This window comes from Sus scrofa, chromosome 16 (assembly GCF_054392235.1).
Source record: "Sus scrofa isolate SSC_HxYL_T2T_F1_AM1 chromosome 16, Sscrofa_HxYL_maternal_Yorkshire_Landrace_v2.0, whole genome shotgun sequence".
Lineage (NCBI taxonomy): Eukaryota > Metazoa > Chordata > Mammalia > Artiodactyla > Suidae > Sus > Sus scrofa.
Genome location: NC_139398.1, coordinates 23,959,672 through 23,970,312, shown reverse-complemented (window position 1 = coordinate 23,970,312; position 10,641 = coordinate 23,959,672).

Here is a 10,641-nt window from a genome sequence, read left to right as displayed (position 1 = left end):
GTGTCTTGGGGTATTCCTCTTTGGGTTTATTTTATATGGTACTCATTGTGCTTCCTGGATTTAAGTGAGTGGTTCCTTTCCCATGTTAGGGAATTTTGGGGTATTATCTCTTGGAATATTTTTTCTGTCCCCTTCTCTCTCTGTTCTCCTTCTGGCACCCCTAGAATACGGATGGTGGTGCATTTAACATTGTCCCAGAATTCTCTGAGACTCTCTTCATTTCTTTTCAATATTTTTCCTCTTGTCTGTTCTGCATCTGTAATTTCCACTACTCTGTCCTCCACCTCACTTATTTGCTCTTCTGCCTCCTGTATTCTGCTGTTAGCTGCCTCTAGTGAATTTTTTATTTCAATTATTGTATTTTGCATCTCTTCTTGTTTAAGTTTTATATCTTGTATCTCTTTGCTCAGTGTTTCCTGTAAGTTATCCATCTTTGCCTCCAGTTTATTTCCAATGTCTTGCATCATCTTTATCATCAACAGTCTAAAGTCCTTTTCCTGGAGGCTGAGAAGCTCCTGATCACTTAGCTGATTTTCTAGGGGTTTTTCTCTCTCCCTCTTCTGAGTTATAGTTCTCTGTCTTTTCATTTTATAGGTTTTTGGTGTGGTGACCTTTTTACAGAAAACAGAGTTGTAGCCTCTCTTACATCTGATGTCTGCCCCCCTGTGGCTGAAGTCAGTATGGGGGCTTGCTGTAGGCTTCCTGAAGGGAGGGACTGATGCCTGCCCACTGGTAGGTGGAGCTGATTCCTACCCCTTTGGTGGGTGGGGCTTTGTCTCTAGATGGGATTAGAGGTGGCTGTTTGCCTGGGGGGTCTTTAAGCAGCCTGTTTACTGAGGGGTGGAGCTGTGATCCCACCTGGATTGTTGTTTGGCCTGGGGTTTCTCAGTGCTGATGGGTGGGTCAGATTTTCCCAAAATGGCCATCTCCAGAGAAAGGCACACTGATGAATATTTCTGAGAGCTTTGCTTCTGATGTCCTTCCCCCACAACAAGCCACATTCACCCCTGTTTTCCCAGGATGTCCTCCAAGAACTGCAGTCAGGTTTGACCCATATTCCTACGGAGACTTTACCTTTCCTTGGGACCCAGGGCATGTGAAAGTCCGTGTGTGCCTTTTAAGAATGGGGTGTCCATTTCCCCCAGTCCCGTGGAGCTCCTGCACACAAATCCCACTGGCCTTCAATGCCAGATGCTCCAGGGGCTCTTCCTCCCAGTGCCAGATCCCCACACGTGGGAATTTGATGTAGGGTTCAGAACTGTAGGTGAGTCTCTGTGAACCAGTTAGTTTCCAGTCTGTGGGGCTTCCCACCAGGGAGGTATAGGGTTGCTTATATCATGTAATCGCACCTTCTACCTCTTGATGTGGCCTCCTCTTTGTTTTCTGGAGTAGGATATCTTTTTGAAGGTTTCCAGTCCATTTGGTTGACATTGCTCAGTATTTGGTTATAAGTGTTGTTGTATTTAGGAGAGAAGTTGAGCTCCATTCCTTCTATTCTGCCATCTTCCCCTCTAATCATTTGGATGTACTCATTTGAAGTATAATGAAAACAATTTACAATGTTGAATCCAATGGCATTCTGGTTTCACTCTCTACCAAGCAGTCTATCATAATAAATCTGCTATTCTATTGCATTAGAACATAGTACTTCAAATTGTTCCTGATACTGTATAGCTATTATTTTGAGTTATTAACCTACTAATATATGCAGACATAGAAGAAGGTTTATTAAAGACAATGATGTGGGTATTTAATAAATGCCTCAGTACATGTTATTGTGAGTAAACATAATTGGTCCAAGGCTCAATATACTGATTTTTTTAAAACTGTAAATTATAGAAAATAAACTCTCATGTTTATAACCTGACCGTATGATAGTATGATGTAATATACTATTATCTGTCTCATACAAATGATTCCTGTGAAACCCACACCACTTAGCCTTTTCTAAGACAACAGTGTAACTGATCTCCCTGCTGCCACCCTGGCTATGCCTACACCTTTCTTTCAGGACCTATTTACCCATTAAACCAAGAAGAGTTCTGTTCTCAAAACTACCCAATGGTTTTTGATCACATTCCAAAATCAAATGCAATTTTTAAAATAATTTTCAAGCCTGTGTGTGGAGGGGATCTCTTCCTGCTGCCTCTCTTGCTCCATTCTTTGCTGCTGTTCTTGAATGTTCCCTCTGGTCATACTGATCTCCTGACTGTTCCTAACCCCAGCCATGTGATGATTCAATGCCTCACTTCCTTGAGGTTCCTAATCACAAGTCACAGTATCTGACAGGTATTCTCTGATCATTTTACATAAAATGACAACCTGCATTGCACAGTTTGGGTCTCCTATCTCTTTTACTTTTAACCACAACACAGTAGCTGATTTACCACAGCACTTACAACATATATTTCATCTGTTTCAAGCCATAGATGGGGTGTATAGGGTAATCCACGAATGGAATTATTATAGACAGTCAATGACTACTTGATAAATAGATGAATACATCTTAGGTTCTATGTTTCAATTTATTTCTAAAGAATAAATTGTAGTATCATAATTTTCTACTTATATGTATATGTCTAAATGTTATACAAATTAGCTATTGACTACTTTCAATTTCTTGCTTAAAAATGTCTAAAGTGCAAAACATAATGCAGAAAACTATTAAAAAATCAATAATGCCTAAAGTCATTGTGGACATTGAAATATAAATTCAAAGGGAAATTTAAATTAATATATCATCATATTGTTTATTTTAAAATTCAGTTTGAAAATCAACTAATGTGTCTTAAAATTTTTAACCAAAATCATGTATACATTTTTTATATTATATAACTATGAATTATGTATGACTAAAGCATACAAAAAGAGACAGACTTTACAATTTATCTATATTAAACAGTAATAAGATACTCATTAAATTTTCTAAAATAAGGATATTTCAGACTTGAACTTTAATGATAACCTAAACTTATGGTTTTGCATGGAGAATACAGAACTTTTGCTCTTCTGTGTTACTGTTGAAGTAGAACTGGATAAATTTAGTATAAGCATGTATGTCAATAAGGGTACTTCCTATAATATGATTTTATACATTTAATTTTTTCATTTATTTGCCAAGTGTTTATTTTGAACAAGCATTATTCTGTCATTGGAAATATAAATAGAATAAAATGTTTCAATGACCCAAATCTTAGCATGATTATGTTCTATATCTCAGAGGTAGATATAAAACAAGCAAATCTATATGTAAAGTGCCAGAAAAAATATATATTAAAAAGTATCAGGTAGGGGATTAATATAGGGAATGAAAAAAATGAACATAATATGATTCAGACCTAGTTGATTTGAGGAGAAGAGTGGTAGGAGGTCAGTCAGAGGTCTAGTTTTAAGCAAAATGGGAAACACTTACAGGTTCTTGAGCCAAAGTATAAAAAATCAATGGAAAGAACCACAGCAGCTGCTGAGTATAGGAGATCTGTGGGAGTTTGTAGACCATTTAAAAGGCATAGAAATAATTCAAGAAAGTAATTATGGTGTCCTGGACTAGAGAGGTATTGATGAAGATGCTAAGAAGTTGAACATTTCAGAATATGTTTTGCATTTGCTAATGATAGATGTGGATCATGAGAGAAAGACAAGTGTCAATGATGACACCACATTTTTTTAGAAACAGAAAACTAGAGTTCTAAAACTGAGACTGAGTAGACTTAATAATGAACAAACTGAAGGGTGATATGATGATTTCCTTGATGCAGCAATTGAACTATACAACAGCCACCAGTCATTCAAGTAAACCCAAATCTAGGTGTTGCTGTGAGGGTAATTTGAAGATGTGATTAAAGTTCATAATAAGTTGACTTTAAGGAAGTGACAGTATTTTGTATAATCTGGGTGAGCTTGATCCAATTAGTTGAAAGTCCTTAACCTACAATTTGGAAACTGTCCAAGCCAGCTCCTAAAATTGTACAAACAAATTCCTGCAATATGTCTCAGTTCTCTTAATATATAATCTTCCAGTTTAAATTTCTGGTTTATCATTGATTTATAAATCTATGTAGTATGCTTTTTGTTTGTTTGCTTACTTATTTTTTCTCTGAGATACCTACGAATCTCATGAATAAGCCAAATATCTGAAAGCTGAATCTAAATGTTATGGACAATGTGTAGGCTAGAGAATTACATATTAGATTTATCAGTCTACAGATCATTGTTACGGGTCAAAATATGATCCTCCAAAATATATCCACTGGAACCTGTGAATAATAACTTGTTTGGAAACAAAAGATCTTTACAAATAGATTTAAACTAAAATTTTAATATAAAGAGATTATCCTGATTTATCAAATTGGGCCAAAAATCCACTGGCAATTGCCCTTAAAAGAGACACACAAAGAACATACATAGAAAGAGAGGTGAAATGACTCCAGGGGCATGGGATGGAGTCATGAAGTGACAAGTCAGGGCCATGCCAGCACAGAATCAGACCTCTGGCCTTCAGAACTGTGAGAAAATGCATTTATATTGTTTTAAGCCACCCATTTTGTGATGAATTGTTGAGAAGTAATACAATCATGTTTAAAGCAGTGTTGTAAGGAGGAGTGGGCAACTCCACCAAATTCAGACAGGTCAAAGGACAGGAATGTTGAGAATTGACATTTATATTTGGTGAGTTGAAGTTAGTGATAATAATTGATTAAAATTTTTATAATAAAGACTCTTGTTTGGCAGTTAAGAGCTGATTTCAGTGTTCAACAGAAAATGGCCAGAGTGAAAGTAAATGCAGTGAGTAATGACATCTCCTGTGGCATTTTTGCTTTAAAGGGAAGCAGCAGAAGAAAACAATGGATAGCTAGAATAGTGAGGTCAGGATGTGTGTATATGTGTGAGTGTATGTGTGTCTCATGGGAGACAATGTATTATATTGGCTCACTGGTGAGCTGCCATCCTTACAGAGGAAATTATAAAATAATAAGCAACAAAAGCAAAAACAATGAAAACCTGTCCTGAATGTGTTATTAGAATTGATTTATTGAGATCCTGGGGAAAGAGGAAACTGCTATTTGACTGAGATAACTGGCAAATGGACATTAAAAACAGAGGCTTCTGGAACTTCTCTGTCTCACTATATTATGAAACAGCTTTTCTTTCTGAGAAGAGTAAATGATTTTGCTACTTTAATTATGTAATCAGACAAGCTAAGAGTTATCTGCCTCCATTTTCTACTTCAAATGCCCAATTTGTCCAATTCAAGAAAGGTGTGGTGTGTGCAAATTAGTTGTGGGTTATTGACAAATAAATAAGGTTGTAACAATGGTGACTTGTATTGTCTGCTTTGTTTCTATAATGGACAAGTCATCAATGTTTGTTTTTTTGGTCACTGAACTGGCTGGGCATATATTTCTCTATCTTAAAAGGTAAAAGTTCTGTGATAAGAAGAAAAACGAACATAAATATATATTATTTGCCAACTGACTTCAGCATGTTTCATAAAGGGAGTTGACTCTGTTCTTTGGCCTAAGTTTAATGTTTATTACAAAAAAAAAAGTAATGGGGTACACTTTAGGGCACCAAAAATAGATACTGTAATAAACCTTTTCTAGTAACCCTTTAATCTCTACTTAAAATAATCTTAAATATTTTTCATGGTGTAATATTGTTTCATGCTCTGCTAATGTGATTTCAGTGTTTTTTAATTCTTTTTCTTTCTTCCTTACTTCTTTCATCTCTCTCCTGGAGTTCCCCCTCTTCTCATTTCTCCTTTCTTTTATTCCTTTATTTCAGAATTTATGCGGGCACGGTAGAAAATATGCAAAATAATTTTTCCTTACACTTATATTCTTTCAGAAAAATAGGAATTTTTCAAAGGGGAAAACATGTTGACCTCATTTTATATCTTTTTCTGGAAATGGTAATGCTCAATAATGCCAAATTCCTATTATACATTTTCTTACCCTGTTAAACACTGAGAGCAAGACTTTTATTTTGCTGTCAAACTATCAAAGGACAAAAGAATATCTGTTTCAGAGAAAAGTATCATAAGAAACCCCTAAAATTGCATGTACCTCTTTCCTTTCCTTGTCCTCACACGAATCTATTCTTCCTGGGAAAGGTGTGGTCACTCTCAGTTCTGAATTTCAGAACTACTAGTGACTGTATATCAATCCTGTCTTTTCATAGACAAAGAAAGCATTGACATATGGCCAATATCCAGAGAGCTCTTTGGCCTGAAATCTGGATCATTCAAGTATTTCCTGGAATGGATTTAATGTATTGTAATGGCCCTAACTCAGGCCTAAAAGCTAGATAACAATACTATGGGCAGCAATAGCTTTTTAATTGGTAGATGATACAACTCTCTCCCTTGTGAGAAAAGGTAAAGGTTCTGCGGTGAGAATAAGAATACTGAACATAAATACGTGCGGTTAAAGGGAAAGTGGTGTCTATATGAATGCTAAAAACTCAGGCATGGTAATCATGGCCAGTGAGCTGAGGAGTAATGTGGCGCTTTCCTTGTGCTTGGAAGTATACTGTTTTTTTGCCACATGATGCAAGAAAGGCAGAAGGCAGGAAAGAATCCTATTAAGAAACTTCCATGTCCCACCATTTATTCTTTTATCTTTAGGCATGTGGATTTTCCCTATACTTATTTTCTTTTTAAAATTCCCAGTAGTGTGACTATGCTAAACCTCCGCTGTGTTCTCTTCTCCAAAATACTGTATTTGGATAATATGTAAAATTTCTTAAGGAGCTTACAGTGGCAGATTATCCAAACTCTCTACATTTTTAGCCCACTGAATGTCCATAACAATTTAAGAGGGAGACCATTTTTAAAGTGCTAAAACAGTGAGACTGAAGAGTTTTCATATGATTCCACAGAACGTCAGTTGCATACCTGGGGTTGTATTCAAGGTGGGACTAGAATTCCAGTGTTCTTAATAGCTATAGTCAATGTCTGTGGGATCAATCTTTGTAAGAGAAATTTGTGTCCTTTTTACACAACTGTGGTTTTTATTTCACTAATTTCTTGTTCTTTAAAAAGTTTCCAGTTTTTCCTTCTTCTACTCTTTAGGCATTGTGTATTCCAAGAGATGCCTCAGTATGCCTGCAAAAGGCCACATAACAGTTTCCTTTCAATCTGAAGGTTTGTTTTCCCAGAATAAAAGGAAATCTTCCAGGGTCAATGTTAACACTGATCCAACCATCATTATATGATATATTTCAAAAACACTTCAGTGACCTATAATTTATATTATGTTTTCCTGATCATTTCTCAAGAAATCCACATCTTGAATACTAGATTGATGATCAGACCCAAATTTCCTTATATTTCTGTGGTTCCCTAAACTGTACTATTGATTATTGTGAAACAAGGTCCATCCTCAGAAGCAATGTAATTGTGTGTAGCCACCTTACTTACATCATGATCAAAGGTTACACCTTGGGGTTGAAGAATGAAGTTCACTGAGATTGAGATTCTTTTTCTATTAAAATGAGGTGCTGAAATATACAAACTTTAAAATTATTTTTAGTTCAAACCATACACACCTTATATCATTTAGTATTGCTTTATAGATATGCAAATAATCACTGATTTTTCTTATATGGCTTTAGAACAACAAAACAAGCAGACAAACAAAACATTCTCTACTTTTGTATTAGCCAGATACTTGAATATGGGCCTTATTTGGTGAAAGCAAACTTACAGCAAAGAGACTATGTATACAATATTCTCTGTGGTTTTTTTTTTCAGCACTTTTACTTTTAATCAAAATTTTCATTTGAGGAAAGGTTTGATTCCCATCATACATTTAAAAATTAATAAAATTGTTATTTAAATATAATAATCTATAATATTTGAACATTGTGATGAGTGAAAAGTTTACCTTATTCATATTAGTGTATCTGTAAATAAAACCAATTTGGTATATCTCTAAACTATGCTTTGAGTGAAAATAAGTTTCTGGTACACTATTTCCTATAATTCTTTGTTATATTTGAAATAATTTACAAATAAAATACAACTTAAAACTTTTAGAAAGTAGGCATGAAAATATAATTAGGGGCAGAATTATATTTTAAGAGTAACTGGGTAAAAAACTGCAAATCCTCTAAAAATATTTATAGGGATTAGAAAGAAGGAGTAGCACAGAGACATTTTTTTTAAATGGATGAACAAAAACATAAATATGGACCACATGTATCCTAAATCATTTCAGAATATTGCTAAATATAATACAAAGTCCTTCAATTCACATCAAATTACATAACGTAAAAATAAATTGAACATAAAAGGAAATAAAGTGGAAAAAAACACCACACAAATGCACACTTCCCAGAAAGAAAGTCAGAAGGTTAAAACAGGCTATAACCAGAAAACTGTTGGGTAAAAGAGTTATTGAGCAGGTGCATATATCTTCTTCAATGCTGACCACATACATTTAAATTTCTAAATAGATCTTTTCCCTGTAATCCATTCAGAAATACATTTCTTGCTGTTTTTACCTCCCATAGATACTATTTTATACTGAAAGTGGTCCTTAGGAGACTATGAATAATTGAAAAGGAAGGATAAGGCATACAATAAAAAAGAAAAGCTGGCCAGTGTTCAGAAATAATTTTTTACAACACTGAATAAGAAACACTTGAATGCACTTGTGACGTTCCATTTGTATTAATATCTTAGAGCAAGAGTTTTCCATTTTTTTATAGACTTGACATCGTCTCCTCAAATAAAGCTTTACCCAGAAGCATAAACAAAAAAATATAAAAGCAGTATAATGTTTGTTTTAAAGATATTTTGTGGGAGAGTAGATCCCACTCATGTATAGGTAGACAGAAATACACACACACACACACACACACACCCATGCACACACACACAAATAGTACCAAGAGGCCTAGTTTATCACTACCACTAAATTTTTCAAATATTTCATTTTATATTCTTATTTATCTCAATGCTTAAAAGCTAAGGGGAAAATACACATTCAGTGTAAAATAGGAAGTGAGAATTTTACAGTTGAAAAGTAAATGCTGAGTTATATATGCAGGAAATCAATTTACCTGTTAAAATATCAAGATATCAGAGATGAGGCATTAGTTAAATGATTCTTCACTTTTCCCAAAAAGTCATATTAAAAAAATAAATAAATACTGTGTAGTGTGTAGTACTTAAGCATAACACGTGACATTATACATTAAATCACACTTTTTGCCAGAAAAAGTCCATACAAGTTTCCAAATAACATTTATGAATGCAGTCAAAATCTAATTTGAATTTCTATGTGTAAAAGTCATTTTCATGCAATGTCGTGAGTATAGATTCAATTCATAAATTCTAAGAATTATATTTTGTACGTGTGTCACTTGTCTCAAGATTGTATCAATAGCTGAGAGGATGCATGTGAAGCACAACATTCATGCAAACTATCCACAGTAAGAATGCAATTATTGTTCAGTAAGGGACTGCACCACAAAATAGTTCGGTAGAAACTGAACTAGTTAATACAACTATTTCTGGCAACATTCCCATGTGCAGTAATTTCCAGAAAAAAGTCTTGTGGTTTGTTTAAAATGGTGTGAGCATTTGGTAATGTAAAAAAACATAAACACAATAAAGAAAAGTATATTCTGCACAAGGAAAATGCTGATAGGCTCAAGAACTTTTTTCACATTATTTCCTTTCTGCAAATTCTTACCATTGGAGGCAGAATATAACCATGCTCAAAAGAAGAATTTTTTTTGTCTTTTGTCTTTTTGTTGTTGTTGTTGCTATTTCTTGGGCCGCTCCCGCGGCATATGGAGGTTCCCAGGCTAGGGGTCCAATCGGAGCTGTAGCCACCGGCCTACGCCAGAGCCACAGCAACGCGGGATCCGAGCCGCGTCTGCAACCTACACCACAGCTCACGGTAACGCAGGATCATTAACCCACTGAGCAAGGGCAGGGTCCGAAGCCGCAACCTCATGGTTCCTAGTCGGATTCGTTAACCACTGCGCCACAACGGGAACTCCAAAAGAAGAATTTTTTATAATACTTTTAACATTCGAAAGTAGTATATAAATATCTCCAAAAATTTTTAATTTAAAATTTTTAGAAAAGGCATAGCATCTGCAAATTAGTTCAACAAAGACCTTATCAAAGAGAACAAATAAACCCAATTATATTTCCAGAAGCAATGACTATTTACCTAAATTACAGTCATCAGGAACACCAGCTGCGACTATACTCCTTAGAATTTGCTCTAGGCAACTTAAAGCTTAGAACTACTTTTGGGAAGGGGATCCAAGAAAATGAAATAAGATCACTAATTGTTACATTAAGCTTATTGTGGTACAGGAAAAAAAAAGAAAAGTCATTGGTAAGAAGACATGTCCCACTAAAAGCCTGTATTATCTAAGTTTTAAAGGATCATATCCATAAATCTTTTATGCACTTTCCTGTTTTATTTAATAATGGTGCCTGTTTATGTCATTATGTTGTCCTGTGTTTATTGAGAACTCTTACTATTCTCATTCTCTTGCCCGTACATGACTCCTCTCCATATTCAGACTTTGCAGGGTCCTGAAAACTTCGCTATGTGTCAAAGTTACTTGAGAAGCTTGTAAATGATCCTCACTTTGAGGGTGCAACTCTAAAAA